At 39.5% G+C, this 22,858-nt stretch overlaps 1 protein-coding gene across 4 annotated transcripts in view; it reads right to left on the bottom strand.

Moving 5' to 3' along the window:
• LOC102290566 (zinc finger protein 469) overlaps window positions 1-22,858 on the bottom strand; it is a 218,745-nt gene that overhangs the window by 181,411 nt on the left and 14,476 nt on the right. The gene's annotated exons all lie outside the window — the stretch shown is intronic.

The raw sequence follows: 22,858 nt of genomic DNA, 5'->3' as shown, positions 1-22,858 counted from the left end.
ATTGGTCCAGAGCACATACTGAACTGAACTGTCTGTAGAGGAGAAAAAAAACACATAGTTGCTTTGAAGACAAGCATTGAATGGGCTTTACCTTGTGTCTTCTGGTGATGATGTGCACTTGTGTGTTTTTACCATGTCTATCATGATTTCCTCTCATGCACACACCAAAGATGTAGAAATGCATGTAAAGGTTAACTTCAGAACCTCACCAATCAACTCAAGTTAACTAGCATACGCTTCAGAGAATCCTGACCACAGGAAAAGGATATGTAGGTATAAAATATAGATATGATTGCATGAAATAGTATGGAAAATATAAAAATCAACTAGCGCTGATGTAGCATTTGTTTTACTGTATTTTCCTGGATGATTATCAGCCTTTTAGGCCATTTGGTGAAAGTTACTAGGGATGTGTAGATTCTCAGCCATCCAGATCTCAGTCGTCTTAATCACTTCCGCTGAAGACAAATGGGTTTCTTTAGCAAGTACGATTTTTTTTTCAAGATTATTTGTTTTAACCTCTCTGAGCTGCCTTCAAGTATTTAAGACTTATGAATGTGCTGTTATCATAGAAGAGTGTCAGATAAGAAAAATAACAGCTTTTAAAATGTACTTAAGCGTGAAATATACAACAAGATTGAGCGTTTCAGTTTACTCTTTGGTGCAAACGCCAAAGAAATGTGTTGCAATGTACGAGAGAGTGCTGGACAATAGATAAAGTTAGCACGCATACACTATAGGCTGAAAATGAGAGCAGCGTTGCTGACTAGAGAAATTAACTATTCTAACTATATCTACTACATACTATATAACTATATCAGAGCATAGTATCTGCTGACTGGCATTATTTCATTGCAAGAACCAACATCACTGAGGAACACTGGCAAAAGTTACGGCAGGACTGGAAATGTTGTTGAGTTATAGTTGTTATACGACTCCAATAGGATTGGTTACAGGCCACCTACTGAAGAAATTGTGCTTTTTCTTAGTGTCTCATAAATCTAGGAGAAACTGAAACATAAAATATCAATTTTCAGCTTCAGTGGGCAATTTCAGTGATAGATAGGAACTTATTTAGGCCCCACCTGCTATTTGGAAAGGGGGATACTGCAATAGGTTAGCAGAATAACATTCTCCAGCTCTGCTAATTGGCATACTTTCACATGGGCTGGAATGCTATGATAACATCCACCTCTATTCCCTGAGGGAGCCTTGATCCTGTAGGCGTTTACTGGCTCAAGGGAATATTAACATGTGGATAAAAGCAAGACAGAAGGACTCCTTTATGAATATACAGAGTGGGGGCTGGTCTCTCACTCTTGGACACACATGTGGTATTTGGGTATATCGGCATGCTGATGTTTCTAGCACTGCTGTTTTGATGCACTGGGGTATAGAAGGGGGCTGTGACTGCAATTTCTGTCATTTAGGGGCCTCTACTGTCAGGTAGCTGTCACGCCCCATGCACAGTAGGAGGGGCTATGGGGCAGGGGGACTAGAGGGGAAATGGGGTGGATTTTGGGACAAAGTGTGGCCCTGTCTCTGCGGGGATGGTCACATAGGCATAGGATTGATGGGGTGGTGATGAAAGATGAAGATGTCAGGGAACAGACACGCATTGAGAGTGGGACCAATAAGAGAGGCCTACTGAGTAACTTGGGGGCCCATCATCACCTCCACTCTTTGGCCTGTGCTAAGTAGAAGAAAGTGGGGGAGGCAAGAACGGAGAAAAAGGGTAACTGTCCAGTAGGTTCCACACGCACACGCACATCAAACCACTGTAGGTTTATTATTCTAGAGTGTGACCTGAGCCAGCTGCCCCAGAATCTACAGGTCCCACAGTATGCGTGCAAGCAAGATGCTGTGAATCAATTACTTCTCTATGCTACCAAAGAAAAAAACAACTTCACAGTCTGCTTACGTGTTTCATGCTGGTGGACTGTGGAAAAGAAACAGCAAACATCGCTTCTTTTCCCGTTTGAAGGCCATGACATTTCGCGCCAGAGCTCCATTGCTTGGCTTCATAGATATTTCTGCCACACAGAAACGTGAGACTGATAAGAATCAGTCCACCAAGGTCACACCGCGTACACAGAAACAGAACTTTTTTTTCCCACCTCAGTTCCAGTACCTCAACTCGGGATATTAACCAATACTTATTAGCAATCCAGTACCACTGTTTTTGGTTTATGCATGCAACTTACTGGAAGTCAGTATATTTTATAAAGTATTTGTCATGAATCTGGTCTAAACGACCTTTTTTCTTGCAGTTTAGACAACTATGATTCTCCAAAATTATTCTCACTTAGGGGAGAGTTGAGGTGTTTTTCATTCCTGGCAGCGTGGTCTGGCTGTATTCACAGACAGACAGTGAGATGGATGAATTGACTATTGTTTAGGGAGCATGTGGCATTTATGTCAAGGGACAGAGTAACCAGAGACAGACCCTCTCCACATCCCCACCAGGAAGCCGAGCCAGAGAAATTCTAGTCACGTTAAAATAAATTCTTTCCTGTCCAAATTGACACCCTTCTGTTGCCACGGTGTGGCTCTGGTTTAGTTTACAGTAATTTGGAGTCTGGGTGGCACAGGAATGTGGTGAGGGACGGAGACTTGTGGGGCATTTAAGATTACTAACATGCTCAAATTATGGGCTGGGATTCAAACACTTTACACATACACAAGGAGGAACCTGCTTCTAAGATTAATTCTTTTAAAACTGGTGAAATCATCAGCAAAACATTATCCTTTTTCCGTGTGTTTTTTTGCTCTGACATCTTTTAGATACTGTTGGACTAAAGGAGCATAAAATTACTCATTTTAAGGTAGGGTTAAATGAAGGTGCAAACCTCATGTGAAACATACTGGGCTGTGTCCAAAATGCTTCCTTCTGAAGCTCCCCTTTAAGCTCAGTCAAACCAAATCTCAGCCAATGCATCTGCTCTTAATAAAAAACAATAATCAACCCAACCAAACCAAAAACATCAAGCAGTGCATGTATAGTTTGCAGCAGGTATAGGCTTCTATAGACTGGCCCACCGCAGGAGAGACATTTCACATGCTTGTGAGCAGTTATAGCGGTGGAGTCTGTTCAGGTCAATTTCAAGCCAAGCTAGGTCTACGTGTTATGTAGTCTTCATTTTCTACAGGCAAGATCTAATAAAAGTTTCCCATGTACACAGGGAAGACAGACACATGGTGTTCATAAGGGACATAATGCTCTCCCTGCTAAAATGTAATGAAATCCTCTCAGCGGTGAAAAATTTAAAACACACCAAAGGATAAATGCACACATACACATATAGAGAGCATCTCTCTCACACACACCATCTCCGTTTCCTTGTCTGTTCCACTTTTCACCTTTCATCTTGTCCTAATCTAAATTGTCAGCACTCTTTTGGAATTCCATCCATAATCTGAAAACCTGTATTCAAATTAAAGAAGTCTGGAATGTAGTTTTTACTTAGCACACTGTCCATCTCTCCTTCTGTGGTTAAAACAAAACAAGCAGGGACAATCAGCAACCCTACAAATCTTATAAATCACTTATACACCAGTGTGAACCCTTTACATAGTGGGTGAAAGGGTGTAGATCAGAGAATAAGTCTTAAAACCAAGTTGTATGTAAAAAACAAACAAAAAACAAAACAAACAAAAATGAGAAAACACAAACAGTTGTCACTGAACATTAGCTGGAGTTTAGCAGAATTGTGTAGCGTTAACACCGAACCCAGACAGAAACAAACACAAAGACAGTTGTGCAGTACAATACAGCCAAGCAGTATAAAGCTGATGTTGAGCTATTTAGGTACATATTAATATGAAGGAGTAACAGGCTAACCAAGGTTTATTTATAGCAGAAGAACAAACAGAGGGCAGCCAGGCTTCAGGCTGCCACTAAGAACAAACTGTTTCCAATTGCTGAAGTAGACTCTCAATGGAACCCCCCCCCCCCAAAAAAAAGTCTACATCTCAAAAACCATCCTCCTTCTCCAACTGTGGGGTGCTGATGATGTCTGCAACATGGGCCACTGGGGTTCCTATTCATTTTGATGGGAGACCATGCCAAATGTCAGTGTTTATAAAGGAGGCCTATTATCATTATTACCATTGCACACTTCCATATGTAGCTGCCCCAGCCATGACCGCATACAATCTGATTATTACAATAAATCTCTCCAGAAAAAAGGACACAGAGCAGTTCGTTTCTTTATGGCCACAAATCCTCTTTCCAAGGCTGATCAACACATAGAAACGAAAGATCAAATGTGCAGCAAGCGCAAGGACGGGACAGTTAATCTCTCTATTTGAAAGACAGAAACACATCTCAAGTCCATGAAATAGTAAAGGACTGAAGTGTAGAGTTCACAGACTGCAAGTGGAACAATCTGCACTAACAGTGTGTGACAACAAGGCCAGGTTAGGCCCACAACAGTCATAATGTTGATGCTGGAGCATGAAGTAACCCTGGATGACTCTTAATATATACATGCAGAAATAAAAATACAGAGTGCTTACTGGCTGCTGGGAGATGAGTGAGGAGTACTGGAGTTAAAACACTGTTGTTTTTGTGACGACAGTCTTGAAGAAAAAGAGAGCTAAGATCCAAACACATGTGGAAACTTGCTGTTTTACTTCATTCTTCTGCAGCGTCCTTTTTTACATAAGCGGGCAGCTTAATGCAAGCTGCATACAGTTCCAGGTGGAGACACCCAACACAGAAATTCCAAGATAGCGGCATTAAATCACCTGTCAAAATGTACGTATGCACAGGGTATTCAGAGTTCATGTGAGAGAATCCTTCTCTTTTATGATAGCCCAGAGTTGAAAAAATCCAAATAACAAATCCCTTCCTTACTTAAGCCTTATAATTTTTTTTTATAAACTTTAGTAAGTTTATGAAAATAAACTTTGAATGAAATATAAGCTCTATTCTTCAATTTGTGTCTATTTCTCCTGTTTTAAGTACTGAAAATGACTTTTTCTGGACTTGGGTAGACTAGAAAATGCACCTGCTACCGTATGGGGGGTAGCAAAGGTATTTTAATGGAACACAAAAGAATGCTAGATGCAGCCTTGGAAAAGATTTATGAAGTCTCTGCTCTCCATCACAGAAGTAAAGGACCAACACCAACATGTCACAAGTCCAAGAGTGTGTGCAATCAGTTTTGAACACATCTGCATTTTTGCACACGGTTCGAGTTAATGACAATGTGTGTATCATTTGTATCTTGAGGCATTGCTCGAGTCTTTTGTGATAGTGGGTGGAAGCCAAGGCCTGGCTCTATTGCTCCATGTTGGATCTGGCTCTGTTTACCTAGTGCTGATGGAGTCCAGATGGGCTTCCTATTACTCGCCGCTCCTTCACAGTCTTGCTCATTCTGGACCAGCAATTCCAGCAGGACAGCTGGACAGCTGGTTCTTAATTGGGAGGCAAGAGATGGCTGATGTTTTATCATGGCAAAGCTGGAAATTGATTTAACTGCTATGTCCTTCAAGGGATGGAAAGGTGGTGTGAACAGGAAGTGACAGACACCAACTGACTTCACTCTTAGGAATGAAATTACTTTAGTGGTAATAATACAACGGACTCCCTTCTGATACACGGCATTTGTAAAATAATTCTACACCACATCTTGTCATAGATCCTATAGTGCCATTTTCTTTTAAGAGAATTTCTTGTGGGCAGGTTTCACACTGATTATGGTAAGTCTCGAAAGGAAACTAGGCCTTCCCCTCTGCTACGGAGAAGACGGGGGGCTTCGGGGAAAAATGAGCCCTGGGCATAATGCGTAGATGGTCTCCATCCCCCCCCCCGCTTTTCTCTATGGAAAAGCACTCCTAAGCCCTCAGGGTAATAGCTTCCATGTGCTGAGCCCCTATACTCCAAACAAAACTGTAATAACAACATGGAAAAAGATCTACGTTACTGCACTGCTTGTCATAGTCTTCAAAGAATGACACTTAAGCTTGACTGAAAGATGTACCTCTGATGACAGCTGAGGCCATAATGTAAGGCCTGGTTAGATATGTCACCGAAAGCCCATCATCACTCTCGTGTGCAGACACCTAACTACATACATATAAGCACATATGTCTCACACACTTATGAGTAATACACTCCAAAGAGGATGTATAGTATATATGAAGCTATGAAAACATTTTACCAGCATGTATGATAAAGTGTATCCAATAGACATACACTGCATTTGATCCGGAGGATTAGAGACAGGTTACAGAAACAATTTCAGTGACCATTTCAAACAAAAGGAGGAGACACTTCAAACCTTTCTAAGAGTGTTGTTTATGGCATTAACAGGCTACTGTTCTGTCCAACTATAATGTGTCTTTTTGCAGATTTGCAGAATCAAATAACTTCAGTAAAAATAAAACACTATGCAAACGTCTCGAGCCGCTCATTTCTTTATATTTTTCTTCCTAGGAGCCAGACTTTCTTGTAATTTTTTAAACTGCTCTTGTTGACTAGGTCTCCAACTTTTCTAAAGATTTTTCAACTTTTTTCTTTGGGCATATTTTTCCACCCGTTTCTGATCCAGTTCTTGTATCTGACCATTTGCAGGAGAATGTTTTTTTCACTTGCATTTAACAAACAGAATCAATAATAAATTGTATCTTTATGTCTGCCATATAGACACAAAATTTAATCCCAGTTATTGAGATCAATACACAAAAAGCCAAAGAGACATTGCTTTACTTGCATAAAAAGGTCTGAATCAACAAGATGATTCCCAGAGTCATTAGCTGGAAACATATCTTGGCATAATGTGCAGTGGACAAAAGAAGTGTCAGGCCAAAGAACTCTTTACAGCAGATAAACAGTATGGGAAAGTTGTGTCCTTAAGAATAGAGGGGGGAAAAGTCTAGCAAAGACCTGATACAGGACCTGAGAGACGCATTTGGCCCTTGATCCTTTAAATTCAGTTGAAGCCTCAGCCGAAATGGTCTCAGTGGAAGGTCAAGGAGCCACTTTTAAGACAAAGGGAAATGGAGAGAAAAGGCTGATATACACCAGATTACTCAAGAACTGGACATATGTTTATTTGTTTATTTGTTTATTCATAAGGAACCCCATTAGCTTCCACAACAGTGGTAGCTACTCTTCCTGGGGCCCAAACCCTCAAATACCATCAAATAAAATGTTACACAATGAAGTGGATGCAAAATATCCACATAATTTGCCTCTTACATCCACAATAAGGTTTTACAATTCTGAAAATATAAGCATGTAAATAGAAAAAAAAATATATAAAAAACACTCAAACAAAATACACAATTTCCATTACAAGTGACATTACCCTCTTACAATATTTACAAATAAATTAAAAACTGCCTAAATAGGCTTTTAGGTGATTTTTAAAATTATGAATAGAAGCCAATTCTCTAATTGCATAAGGCAACTTATTCCACTGAAAAGATGCTCTAAATATAACAGAGTTTTTCAAAAAGTTACTTTTAACTCGAGGAGTTACTAAATTGTGGTTAGTTGAGAATCGTGTAGCATGATTATGTATTTCATCTGGATACTGCAACTGAGCATAAAAAAAGTGTGGTGTGTTTACCAGTATTGCTTTCTTTAAAAATACAAGTAAGCCATAGTATAATTTAGCTTGTACAGAAAGCCAAGAAAGTTTATCGTGCATTTTATCAATACTTGTATAATATGAACACCTTAACACTAATCTGGCCGCCCTATTTTGGACTAACTGAAGTCTGTTCAGATCTGTCTTATTAGCTGCTGACCAAATGATTGAGCAGTACTCTAGATGAGATAATACTAGTGCATTAATGACATCTTTCATAATTGAAGAAGTGATATAAAAAGAGCATTTCCTAGCTATAGCTATGCCCTGTCCCATTTTCTTAATAACAGAGTTGATGTGCTGAGACCATGAAAGGTGGTGGTTTATGGTAACACCAAGTAATTTAATCTGGGTGACCTGTTCTAATACCGATCCAGCTATGGAAAGATTTAGTTGTGGGCTGTTGACTAAGCGTCCTCTACTTCCTATTAACATGGATTTGGATTTAGACACGTTTAAAATCATGTTGTTTTTACTTATCCAGTCAAACACGTTCAGCAAATCTAGTTGTAACACGCTTGTCAATTCAGAGTAGCTACTGGCTGAATAAAACATGGTGGAATCATCAGCATACATTACAAGATGAGATTTATCCAGGACGTACGGCAAATCATTTGTAAAGACTGAATAGAGAAGTGGACCGAGGCAGCTGCCTTGGGGTAGACCACAGTTCATTTCACAGCCCTCCGAGAAATAACCATTATAATAAACCTTTTGCCTTCTTCCAGACAAATAACTTTCCATCCAGCACAAAGCAGCTGGTGAAAATCCATAACATTTTAGTTTATCTATCAAAAGATCATGATTTATCAAATCAAATGCAGCACTAAAATCCAAAAATACCACCCCGGCCAAATTCCCATTATCTAGATATTTATACCAGTTATCTGTCATGTGAATGAGAGCTGAACTGGTGGAATAACCAGGTTTGTAGGCATGTTGAAACTGAGTAAGTAACTGATTTTCTGTTAGGTAATGTTGAATTTGTTCATAGACAATCCTCTCCATAATTTTACTTAGAACGGGGAGTAGACTAATAGGTCTGCTATTGACACCATTAAAAACGTCATTCTTGTTTTTAAATGTAGCCTGACACGCTTAGGGTGAGGTAGAGAAGAACATTATATAATATATATAGATATAGATATATATAGATATATAGTATATATATATATATAAATAATAATAGATATATATATATATATATATATTATATAATATTAAGATATATATAGATATATAAAAAAAACGATATACGATATATATATATATATATATATATATATATATATTATATATAGTATATACATTGGGTGAATGTGCAGTAGTAGCAGCAAGCAGGTGAATTCTGTACATTAATATGAATAGACATCTGACTATTTTACAGGATAGACAATATAAACATATTTAAAATTAAAGGAATTTGAAATGTACATTGTGCCTTCTTTGTTCATAGACAATCCTCTCCATAATTTTACTTAGAACGGGGAGTAGACTAATAGGTCTGCTATTGACACCATTAAAAACGTCATTCTTGTTTTTAGGAATGGGAATTATTTTCGATTCTTTCCACTGCAATGGAAATAAGCTGCATGCCAAAGATCTATTAAATATGTGACATATAGGAAGGGACACAAACTTGGCTGCAACTTTGAGCAGTTTACTGTCTATGTTATCAGAGCCGGAGGATGTATCGTCAGGAAGTGATATCAATAAGCGCTCTACCATCTCCACATTCACTGCCTCAAACTTAAATTGGCATTGCTTATTATTCATGATAACATCCTGTATAAGACGACGTGATAAGGTGGGATCGCCTCTGCTCATATTAGATTTTAAATTTGTTATTTTATTGCTGTAGTAATTCACAAAATAATTGTCCTTAGCTTTACTTATAAACGTACCACCCGTGTAGATGTGAGCCACCACCGGAGCAAGCTCTCTACCCATTATATTATTTAAAACTTTCCACACCTTCTTGCCGTCCTTATTGGCCTCCTTGAGCTTAAGTTGATAATATTCTTTCTTCTTGCGCCTATTCAATTTAGTTACTTGATTTCTTAACTCACGATATCTTGCCCACTCTTGTGGACTGACAGACTTATGTGCTTTTGCTATATCCCTTTCTGACATTGCAACCCTAAGTTCATTATCTAACCAAGGTGCGTATTTCTTTTTAACAGTAAATCTTTTTAAGGGGGAATGTTTGTCAGCCAGGTAGCAAAAGTTTTCAATAAACATAGATAATGCCATATCAGGGTCACGCTCGAGGCAGATGTCAATCCAATGAATTTCTTTTACATCATTAATATACTTATCTGCATTGAAATTTTTGTATGATCTATGAAAAATAATCTTTTGTGAAGTTTTCAGTGGTTTCATTTTCTTGGTCAAACCTACAAGATTATGGTCACTATAACCAACTGGAATAGAAACAATATTAGAGCAATGCTCAGGAACATTTGTATATATGTGATCAATACATGATGATGACCTATGACCTCCTGCGTTGACCATGACCCGGCTGGGAATGGTGATCATCTGAGACAGGCAACAAGCCGATGCTGATGAACTTATCTTTTTCCTTAAAGGACAAGAAGCAGCCGACCAATTGATATTAAAGTCTCCTAATAAGAACATGTCTTTGTTTTCCTCAGTTACTCTTTCCAGCATTTCACAGATTCTTTCTACATACAACATATTATTACTTGGGGGTCTATAGCAGCAACCTACTAATACAGGCCTGCCATAGAGCGGGTGTAACTGAACCCACACAATTTCCAGATCGTCAAGCGTTAAGTCCATACGTAGTTTGCTTGCCATATTATCATTAATGTATAGGGCTACGCCCCCTCCAAATCTGCTTCTGTCCTTCCTATACAATTTATAACCTTTTATTTCAAATTCATTATTCTTAAAGGCATCGTCTAAATGAGTCTCGGAAATAGCCAGCACACTTATCGTATTTGTTGACAACAGTGACTGAATTTCCTGAATCTTATATTTAAGGCTACAAATATTGACATGAGCTACTGAAAAATCTTTACCGGAGAATCCGGGACTAAGTATAGGGTCAGACATCTGCAGACCGATCGATCTCAACAGCTACAGATGACAACATTGCTGAAGTCTAAATATTAATTCCGGAGTTCTGTGACCTCGGTTTAACAATTAATTTGTCATATTTCAGGACAGCAATATCAACTCTGTCTGTGGCCGCTCTCAGCTGTGGTAACAGTTCTTTCCTCCTCTTCCTGATGGACTCTGAAAAATCCTCATTGATGCAAAGATTGGTACCTTTCAGTTTTTTGGCAGATGAGAAAATTAATTGTTTATCTTTAAATCTTTGTAGTCTGACCACAATCTGCCTGGCTCGTCCATTTTCCTTATATGGACCGACTCTGTGAGCGCGTTCAATTTGAATGCTGTCACTATCCAGGCCCAGCTTGTTCTTCAGCATATGTCGGACTTTCTTCTCTGATCCTTCCCACGTTTCTGCTTTTTCATCTATTAATCCATCCACCACAATGTTGTTCCTTCTCGATTGATTTCCTAAATAATCCATCTTGGTTGTTAACTCTCTGTGTTCCTCACGAAGGTGCTGACCACCGATTCAAACTCTTTTAGTTTGCTTTTAATGCACCTCTCTTCAGTTTGCAGCTCGGTGACAACCCCATCCGTGAATTGCAGGCTGGATTTAACATCATGTACATCCCTCAGAATGCTGTCCAACCTTTTGTTAGTTCCATCCATGATTAATTGGACAAATGTCTTAAAGTTATCTTGCTGTTGGTGAATTAGATCTTTGTAAAACTCCCATTGCTGTTCCAGCATAGCGTTCAGCGTGCTAACACTGACATAGCTGTCATCCTCTGCCGGTAGCACCTTAACGGCCTTCGGGGGCGTATCGACCAGATCGCTTTGCCTCCCCACCCATGAAGATCGCTTCGTGTACAATGGAGTTCACAAAAACGTATATGTGAATCAAATTATACGTGATACGGTGCGACGTTCTTTCCACACTCGCTGCAGTGAACTCGACGTGTCATGCAAACTATGTCTTATGGAGTGAAATGATTTTCAGTTCAAGTTGTCATTAATATGTTAGGAGATCAGAGGAGCAGCACAACACTGCAAGTCTACAGCCATCTGTAAAACATGGCAGAGGCTCTGTCATGGTTTGGGGCACATTTCACCCAATGGTGTTAGGGGGGGTCTTATCAAAATGGATGATTTATGAACACAGAAAAAGATATCAATCCACTATCAGGAAAGCATCTGACTGACAACGGCTTCATTTTTGGTGCAACAATGATCCCAAGCCCACAACCAATGCCGTTTAAGCCTGCCTGGAAACAAAAACACACAAGTGGAGCACTATCAGTCATGGATTGGCCTCCCCAAAGCTCGGATGTCAGCATTATGAAGACTACTTAAAGGAATTACAAGAAAACTGCCCAAGAGAGTTCAGGCTGCGTTGAAGAATAAAGGTAGTCATACTAAATGTGGAATATCAAGCGTGTTAGAACTGTTTGAGCTCTGGGGTTTTGGGGGAGTTTTGTTTTGCCTTATATACTGTATATCCATTGCACATGTTTCAATAAATCACTACACCTATTCCCTATTTACCTAGCAAAATATAAAGAAATGAGGCCAATTCAAGATTTTGCACAGTTCTGCAAAATAACTAATTAATCAATCTCTTTTTCTTTTGTATCCAATTTTACCTCTTACCACATTACTAATATCATCCCTATTTGAATTTTGGACTGATTTTCTTCCCTCTGTGTCAAAACACTACCTCTTAATAAAAGCTGGAATGGATGCAGCAGCTCTCTAACAGATACGTGTTTAATTTGTGACAGATGGAATTGAAAAGCATCCAAAATAAATGAAAACACACCATTACTTTGATACTACAAGTCCTTATTTTCCACTCAACCAATGATTTTGCCACAGGCTGTTAGTGTAGTAGATGTCAGCTTAACCAACTATGGATACCAGAGATAAAACAGACTTTCATGAACATATGGATACGGTAATTGTATCCATGGGGTAGCAGCTGTGCAAATATAGAGAGAAAAAGATTCACCAATGAGAAATTAGATGAAATTGAACTAGCTCGGGCTTGCAACTTTGGATCACTGGTCACAATCACTTCAAGAGGGCAAGAAAACAACTATAAATATGTACTTGTATGTGTGCTTTAACAAAAATCACTGCTTTCTCAGTGAATGGGGCCTAAGAACACCCCTCTGTTCAGTATGATTTATTCACACTTGAAATAGCCAAGAAGCCTGAATTTCACCAGACCACAATGACAAAGCCTATGCTGACAGTAATCCAGATCACATTGGCTCAGTCACATATATATAAAGGTTTCTCAGTGGAGTTCTTGAGTTGTGTTCACTACTTCCTCTTACAGGTGGACATTACATATTACCCCACTAATGTACACATATGTTAAACCTCCTCATCCATGTACAAAAGAAGGGGGTGGGGGAATAATGACATTACTGACACAATACTGTGATCAATAGAGAGTAAGTCAAAATTATTGATGGTCTGTGTATCTGATTCAATTATAATAAAAAGACAATTTGTGGTTGTTGTCATTGATTTTCCTGAACAGATGATGTCAGAGTGTAAGACTAGATTTCACTGTCCAGCCAAACCCACATCTGTGACAGAATAAGGGACCCACTTCCATTTTAGACGTTTCCCTCATCACTCCTCTCCTCTGTTTTCCCCAAAACACACTTTCCTTACCAACCCTGTCGCTCTGCAGTCAAACTGACAGTCAGTCTGAGCACAAGTCATGCCCCAGACTAAAGGAAAGGACAAAACGGATAAATCAAAGTGAAATGGCATTTCAGTTTAATTGCATACACGGACATTTATATGCATCAGCATTTACGCCAGCTGGACAATGAAGGCAAGCGATGCTGAGTTAAATGACATTTTCCATTGCTTCATTACTTAACACCCGTGCGCGGAGATTTTTACCCCGAACTCACTCAACGGGACTGCAGCAGAGACAGGAGAAGCTGCCCAAGTCTTTAGACTCCACTCCTTTAAACTCCACTCCTAATTCTAAACGGTTACACACGAAAACACGTGAATGTCCTCCATCTGTTTTGGTCCCCATCCCCTTCTTTCCACTCTCCTAACTCTGCTCAATGTAAAAAGGCCCTTTTGGCATGAAAGTGCTCCACATATTTGCTCCAGTGAAGTCGATTATTATTCCAAATTCTGACAGATGACAAACATACTGCACTCACTCACCCAACCAGCCTCAGCATTATGGCATGAATATTTTCACACTGGTAGATATTGATCCCTTGTGGCTAACTCTACCTCTTACGTAACTCACTGTCATATTGGTCCAGGAATATTTGAAAAAGGCAGTCGGCCACTGAACTACTGTAGCTAAGGACTCACTCACTTTTGTCCAGGTGCACTCAGTCCCCCTTGTGTCTTCAAGGACAACTAAATCACCAACCTTCTTCTAGATAACAATGGAATGACTGGATCTTCCTGAGCCACCAGCCTGACTCCAAATTCCATCTGTAGGAGAATAGAGAAGTGATTGTTCCTTTACCACTCCAAAACAAACACAGTAGGTAACTTGCATTCTCTGCAAGATTATGTCTGCAGATGGTCAGTGATCACCAATGGTCACTCTATTTAATTATTCTCAACAAAGCCAGCAGGTTTACTTTTTCCCTACTCTTATTTTTTTCTTTCGTCTGCCCTGTCAGCCTCTTTCTGTCTTCTTTTAAACACCACTCCCTCATATCTCTGCTTGCCTTTGGCTCTCAAATAACATCAGAGTTTTACACACCCGGTCAAGGTCAACCAACACCCACCATTCACTGATAACCTTCGCAGCTGTTGCTGCAAATGTGCTGACTGTTTAACCTCAGCTATCGCTGAAAAACAAATACATATACACATTGTTTATATATATACGCTTATGCATAGAAATCGACATGTCAAATAATTTGTGTTTATCTGGGACAGACAGAGAAACAAAAGATAGTGATGGACAAATGAGGGCGTCACAGCCTCAATCTCTAAAAATATACATCTCACGACTCCTGGTTTTTAACAGGTCGTAGGAGGTCCAAGGAAGAACATGAAAAATGATTGTTTTTTTACCTAACTGAGATGTCGTTATAAAAGCAGCTTATAATGGGGACCATGAATGGAAAACCTGACTGAATTAGAAATGGCACACGTCCAGGGCTTCTGACGTGTGAATCAGTGGAGCTTGAATCTGAAAATGGAGTTCAGCAAGTTCAAACACAGATGAAGATGGATTGGACCTATTACAAACATACCAGCATGTCTTTTCTGTGATAATGCAAACTCAGGCAAGTATGATGCACTGGTATGTATCTTTCAACAGCTACAACATTTTCCTTGAGAATATGAAATCACCAAATCTAGGGGTCTGGTGCCAAAAAGTCCACAGTGTGTATTTAAAAGTGAGCACTTGATTCATTTGAAACCTAAACCCTAATGATGTCATGAGGAACAAGTCAAAGAAGATCACCTCTTTTTTGAGTGACACTGGTTGGCAGGGGAGAAATTAATAGGATATATGAATGTTTGATTGCACTGATCAGAGCTGAACCTGAATATTCAATTATTTTGATATTGTTCTTTTCAAATGCTTAAATCTCAACTCAGACTCTCAACATCTTTCCTGCTCAGAGTAGTAATCTGATTCCCATGTCCAATCTCCCATACATATGCGTGTATTTATTTGGTGTCCACAGCAATCTTCTCTATTCATCATTCAGAAAAAGTAATGTTCTGAAAAAAAAGGAAAGGTGGAGTGTGGGAAAGAATGAAAAATTTAAATGCCCTTTGCTAAATGTTGCGAAAAACCCAAGAGACACAAGTAAGGGATCAGGATCTGGATAACTTCCCTTCCAGATGAACACAGGGGCCAAATTTATAACTAGTCTGCCACATACTAACAAATACGGTTACAAAATTGGCAGTCTGGTGGTTTACGTGAATAGTGTGGCCTGAGATGAAGTCAAAATCCCAGCCTTAAGTATTTTTAAAAGCCAATTCCTCTTTCACTTCACCTCATTGTTATTAACTTAGCAACACTGTCACTAAATTTAGCAACAGCTGACACCCCCTTAACGGCATTCCAGCGGGAAAAAAGGGCTCCTGACTACAAATATGGTGACTTTCCAGTATATTTTGTCACCAATCAGAACTACCAAATACCTTTAACTAAATGGTGTTTGACACAATGCTGCCTTGAGCAAAGCAGATGATATGTGACATTAAATATAACACGTGAAGGTGTGTGAACCACAGTTTGTTTTGCTAATTTCTTGGAAAATGCACCACCATGCTAATGTGAAAACAGCGAGTCAGACAAGATAATCCAAGATTTTCTAACATCTGTTCTCAGCTTTTGCAACAGTTTATAAAAGGGGCCCATTAAATCTTTTCTGCTTTTGTGTGCATGCATCTGTGTGCACATGTTTCCATTAAGTGGGATATTAAACACAAACTGATTAGAAAATGCATCCTGAGAGTATACAAGCATAAATCTTATTGCAAAATTACATAAATATCTCCCGCTATTAAAGCTCATTCATCAGCTTAGGATGTTTACTTCACATTATTTATCAGTATCACCAAATCACTCCACAGTTTGTGCTCATATAATGCGGTAACCAGCCGAAGCAGAACACAATTTATGGGTTTAAATGAACAAAAGAGATGTTAAAGTTCTTGATGATGGCCATGATGGCTGATGCATGCACAGACAAAAGTAATTAGATCAAGAAAAAAAAAAAAGTCACAACTCTTGATGTATGACATTGTGAAATTCCAGCATAATCCTAACTGCACTTTCTTCTGTTGATTGTGGCGCTGCAAGCTTGACCTTTTTTCACTGGAATTTAATTTTCCAATGTTATTCTGGCACATTTGTCACTCTCTTTTCTTTTTCCAAATATATGAATCACAGCCTGTCTGTCTATAACATAACAGCTTAGAAGTGAAGCTACTGAGGAAATAACAAACAACAACTTGGCGGTGATGAGGTAATAACGAGGTCTTCACAGTTAACTGCTGGATCCTCATGAGTTTTAAGTCTTTTCTTTCACACTGTGTTAAGATGAAGTGCAGTTTAGGAATGAAAATGGGTACATTTTGTGTGTGAATCTTGCTTTTCTGTCAGAGCTGAGGCGGGAATGAAAGCAGAACACAACAAGAGCCAGCTAAAATACCCTCAGATAAGATTTTGTGTGTCCCCGGTCACTTGGTTAAAATTGATCCAAGCAAGTCTATGGCACGGAAGAAAACACCATGTGTGCCGAATGTCTACCCCCTTGTGGACGCAAGACATATTACTCAGTCTTTTTTTTCTTCGAGTTTCATGCAGGACAATCTAACATAAGAATAAATATATTAAAACCCCACACAAATAAAAACTGGCAGACTGGGTGCAGTTGGATTAGCACAGCTGTTATTGTGGAGGAATGTGAATCCTCAAGTGCTCACTGTCCTTGTGAATACAACTGTCAGGTTAATCTCCATTAACTGGAGACAAACATGTGGTTTTACTATTTATGCCAAGCAACGTCGAAAACCTGTAGAGGCTGCCAACTCTGAGCCCTACAGGCTTTTAATGAAAGCAAAGCAGTGTGCAATTAACCTGCAAGCTGATGAAAAATCACACTATTGTCTCATCTGTTCCAGCTTTACACTAATAAACCAAAATATAGCAATGGCCCACATCCTCTTTACACACACTGCATTGCTCATTCAGATCTCACTTCCTCTTCCCATCTGTCTAGTGAGAGTGAGGTTGGCACTCAAAGCACCCGGGAAAAGGATACAGGAAAGGAGATTTTTCTGAAACTGATCCTGAACTCTGATAGGTCTTTCCGCACAGACGGTGAATGACTCGGTTTCTTGGAGGCACGACTGCAGAGAGACATAGGCAGTTTACATCCCAGCAGTTGCAGAACTGTTTTGGGTGCCTTCTGGCAGCATGGCTAATCTCTGGCACTGATCTCAGAACTATTGCTCAGACAGTCATTCGATATGGCACAGTCTTGGCTTTGTGCTGTCGATTAATCAAAGAATTTTCTTGGCATATAACAACAGCTGGGACAAAGAGCAGTTTGAGTATTCAACAGAAGTAGCTGTGCATAAAGATAATTCAAAATAGACACCACATTGCAAACAGCCATCTTGTGCTTCAGCATCTTGCTTTAATCAGACACAGACAGATTCCATTCACTGGCAATTAAAATCCTCTCTCAAGACGGATACAAATAGTGCCATTCATCACAAACTGGGCAAACGTTTTTTGTATTTCACTTCCTAAGTCTGTCTAAAGCAATTTTTTGTCAATGATTATCTTCCCCGTATGCAACAAGCCAATGTACAACAGTCAAAAAATGCACAAGCACACAGAAAATATGCTCTTGCGTGGGATAAAAGATCATTTTAACGATAATTAATATCAACTTGAGCCACATAAAAACGAGATTCCAAGTACAATACAACTGTATTCACAAACTACAGGTTTGTTCAGAACCTTTGAGGGAAATTAACACTGATAGTGAAATCAGCATTTGTGTGAGTAATTCAGGCTGTATAATAAAATGGATACATGTCATCCAGCGCCAGTGTTGTGAAGGGGTTTTAATACACTCGAGGGAAACTGGCCCCAATCTGAGGTTACAGCGACTCCAAATCCACTGATAACAACAAGAATAATTACCATCACTATCCACAGTTTACAGCACAGAGAGAGTGGCAGGGCATTTGCCATCTGCCTTGAAACCAACGTGACTCCCCAGCTGTATTATGGATATTATTGTTGGCTGTGGGAAAGGTACTTCTTCTCAGCAGGGATAAATGGCATCCACATGACATTTATGAGGAGTATTTGTGTTGATCATTTCATAACAGCTCGCGCAGGTGGAGCCCTTTTCTCCTCAAAGGCTTTATGTCACCCACCAAATGATGAAGCCACTGCTTCAGATCATGCACAGCATTCTCCCATCAAATACACACAAAGAAAGCCACTAGCTGTCAATCATTTTAACTGACCCAGTCTCTCATATCCCACAAAAAGAATCATCAGTGATTGCCAGGCAGCAGGTCTATAAAGCCTAGTGTTTAAACCGTCTAGACAGACTGGGGGACTGGCAGCCCTGGGCATCTGAGCAGTACGCTGCACCCTTGTTTAACCACAACGATTGCTCCACTGTCATTTAACACCATAAATCAACTTCTTGCATATAAACAGCCTATAAGTGTTTTATACTTTTAAAAGCTCAGTGAAGGAATTTCCTTTTGATTAAACACATTAGCAGACTTGATTATGACACTAAACACGGCGGTATAATAAATCACAGTAAAGCTACCATATAGATTCTTAGGTTCCAAAACAATGTGCACCGCACGTGTCTGGGTTGATTTTGCAGCTCGGTGGGAAAAAGTGAGACAAAGCACAATTGTCTTTGAGACTGAACTGAAACACTGTTTGAAATGCATGCACAGTAAGCAACACCGCACTGAGGTGTGCAAGTCTAACATTTCACACAGTTATCAGGGCAAATAAGAATAGCTGGGACTCTGGGCAAAGTTTTCTTCTTGCCAAAAAACAAATATTATTTCCCCTTTTTAACTGGCCAAAGACTGACAGAGACATACTGTACTAGGCCTCTCCTCAGTGTTTCCAGCTGAAACCTCACATAGCCCTCAATTTAACATGGCTTGCAGTGATGGCTGGAAAAAATTAAACCGCTGCTCACATTATCATATTAATTACCACAGCGTATTTTCGCTCACCGGGAGGTGAAAGAATGACAGAATGAAGAATCACAAAAATGAAAGTGCTGTCTAACCAGAGGAATTTGTTTACACGGAAGTCATGGGGCAAAAAAAGAAAAGTAGAGAAACATTTGTAAACAGTAAGAGAAGACTTGCAGAAGAGGCTTTTTTTTTAAAAAAGAAACTAATTGCAACATCAGGCTGACACATCTCACACTGAGGCAATTAGCACACTGAGCTATGTTGGTGCTTTTCAAGATCCCCAGACTTCCTCGAACGAAATACAAGTCTGTGACTGTATATTTAGGAATCTGCAAATGTAGATAAAAAAAACACTGAGAGTGGGAATAACTTATGCACAGCTTTGACAAGACCACCAAACAGTCGGGCTGCTGGTGCTGCGATGTGAACTGATAGTGTCTAGCCCTTATACGAGCCCCACAATATCATTGGAAGGAAGTGGACCTGCTATTGTTATGACCTCAAAGGCTTTGGGTGGTCCACACACGCACAAAGAGACAACCAGAGAAAGACAACAGACAGCAGGCACACGCAAACACAGCTATGGGGAAATATTTTGATACAAGCTCTCCAAACACCTGCCATTTCTGTGCACCGTTCCACTGACCTACAAGGGCATGCAGCGCATTCACCACAGATGGTATTTAATCTCTGGAAGGATATTTTTCTGTGTAACTAATGCAAACTGTTTCCAATAACACATCTGCACAGACAAGCTCATCCAGTGATGAATCATAATATTCCAAACAGTATTTGAACTTAACAATATATCTATAAACAAATGCACACACGCGCACATGGAAAGAGATATGCATCAGTCACAGCGTAATATAGTTTCCACAGTCTGTCAGTGAATGAGAGCCGATACTGGCATCGTGGCTAAAGTACAACGCAGACCTGTCCAAACAACATGTTCAGCCTCGCCCAAAATAAGCAGGAGAGAGCTAATCTCCACACAAAAGACACGATGCGGAACGCATTAGCACGACAAATCCGAGAAAATACCAAGGTGTTATGCCAAGCAGGGCTTTACTCATCCATTGGTTAGTTATTTTCTTTTCGCACAGTGGATCTAAAATTAGGTCCACTAACAGCCTAACGTAAGGTAACGTGTGCGCGGTGTGCTTTTCTTCTGATGAACATTTGAACCTGTTTGGATTTAGAGGTCACATCAATCTGTTTAAATACATTTCATCAGCACCCAGCAGAGTGAAACATTATTGTATCCTCTTACCAGGAAAGAAGCCTGAGCCCTGGCAGGGCGCAGGTCAGACAGCCACCTTCAGACAGACTCAAAAAGATATGCTCATGCTGGCTTTAACAAACCTTTGCAACAGCTCTGTCATGCTCACCTAACACACAAAAATTACACGTACACTCAGAAAAATAGAGACAATCAGTAAGTGGATGTCAAGTGCTCCATTTGTAATATGGTGTTTAAATCATGATTTTGATCCACTGAAAAAGAGGTGAAACTCACCTCCAAAGTCCTTTCAGATGCCACCCTGCAGCCTTTAAAAGGTCCATCTCCTGGCTGATAATGCTGTCACTAACATGCTTAGCAATGTGCACAGCTTTAACCAAACCTCATCACACAGAATCAAAGTAAAAATTTACTGGACAAAAGTTGTAACATCAGAGGCTTTGTGAGCGGTTGTGAACAGGTGAGGTAGAGTAAATGGGTCAGGGTGTGCATTAGCAAAAAGCAAAGACACAAGTCAAAAAAGTGAAACGTTACTTTCTTATTGTTTCACATGAGTAGTGTTTTAGTGCCATATTGTGGGGTTTTCTGAATGCAGCTGAACTACATCCTGCACCCAACCTGCAGCTTTTTATGATTCACTATGTTTTATAGAGTAATGCCCTAAATTAGATGCAATTCTGTTGGCTCGGGGCTACAACGGTACTGCAAAAAGCTTGGAACACATACACGTGATGAACACAGCAAAATAAATTACATTTTAAAAAATTGTGTATTTATTAAAACACCTTCAGACTGCTCCTATTTATCACCATTCCCTTTAATTTTTAAGAGAGGAATAAAGTCTTCTTTTTTTTTATTGAAGGTATGGTTGAGTTATTCAAATAAGCATCTGTGGGGGTTTTCTTGTCTTAAAAAGCTGCCCTGTTGACTGGTAGGGAAAGTACAATACATAATGGAAGGTATTTTCTGTGTTTTTGCATCACTGTTAAAAAGATTTCTGCACTGAATTACAGACATTAAGCAATTCCTTAATTCGCTTCAGGGAAGAACAGTTCATGCTTTTGCACACACATCTTTTTTTCTAAATCTTGATCACTTGTGAGGAAAATATTTTTTCAAGATGCTTTATACTGAGCTGGGGGCTGTTGTTAATAATGTGTTCTATAAACTGTGTTGAGGCCCAGAGGTGGTTAATGACAAAGCACATCTCACACCAAATGTTCCTCTTTGTTGGATTTCTTCCATTTTAATTAGATCGGTTATGCATTCAGTGGTACATCCTCTGGATTACCCAACTGCTCCTTGCTAGACATTTACAGTATAGAAGCAGATTGCTTGGGGTGATTAGACTGATTGGGGTAATCATATTCAACGGTAAGTTCAACAAAAGATCAGTCACCCATGCCCACATTTCAGATACTTACTAAAATAAGCAATATACCATCAGTATGTCATGATATTTGAGAGCTAAGAACCTAGAAATTTACTAAGACAATATATATATAAACAACTTCAGCAATCATCACTATTATATCACTGCCTCCTAGTGGCTGGAGCTGGATTCACAGGCCATTGCATGACCAGGAATGCTCTGCTCCAGTGGTTCCACATTTTACCACTCTCTGCTCCACAGAGTGCTCTGGAGAGCTGGAGAACAGTTGCGCCGACACTGTGTGAAGCTTCCTGCTGACAAAACCGAATAATTTTCCAGTGACACTGGAAAAGTAGACTTGCATTCAAGACAAGAGCGCAACCAAAAAATGCAGAACACAGTATTTTTCAGCATGTACTAACTCTTCTAATACCCCTCAACTCAAAGAACTTATATATAGCACAACTGTAGCTTAAATCTGGACTTTTAACTACTGAACCTTAAGATATACAATGTTTGAACTCACTGACACTTCAGGGAAAGTGCTGATAATAGTCTTAACACCTTCCCATTGTAGATTTATGTTGCACTTTGAAGCAGCTGGAACGTTCTGGGTCGTGTTATGCAAAACGAAGCTTTAAAAATAAGCCTATTTCATGCAGTTGTCAACACTGTGTTGCTAGCACTGACAGTTCTTACAGTACATCCAGCAGTTTTGATCAGGCATTTTTAGCCTGACAATGAAGGAATCCAGTGGGGTTACTGTTAATACAAGTCAAAGACCGCCACAATCTTCCACAAAGTAGAACAAACATTTGCAAAATTTGTCAC

Source organism: Haplochromis burtoni, unplaced genomic scaffold, assembly GCF_018398535.1.
Source record: "Haplochromis burtoni strain Fernald_Lab_line unplaced genomic scaffold, NCSU_Asbu1 Contig_375, whole genome shotgun sequence".
In the NCBI taxonomy this organism is placed as follows: domain Eukaryota; kingdom Metazoa; phylum Chordata; class Actinopteri; order Cichliformes; family Cichlidae; genus Haplochromis; species Haplochromis burtoni.
Note: the sequence above shows the minus strand (reverse complement) of the source record. Positions and strands in the feature narration are given on the sequence as shown.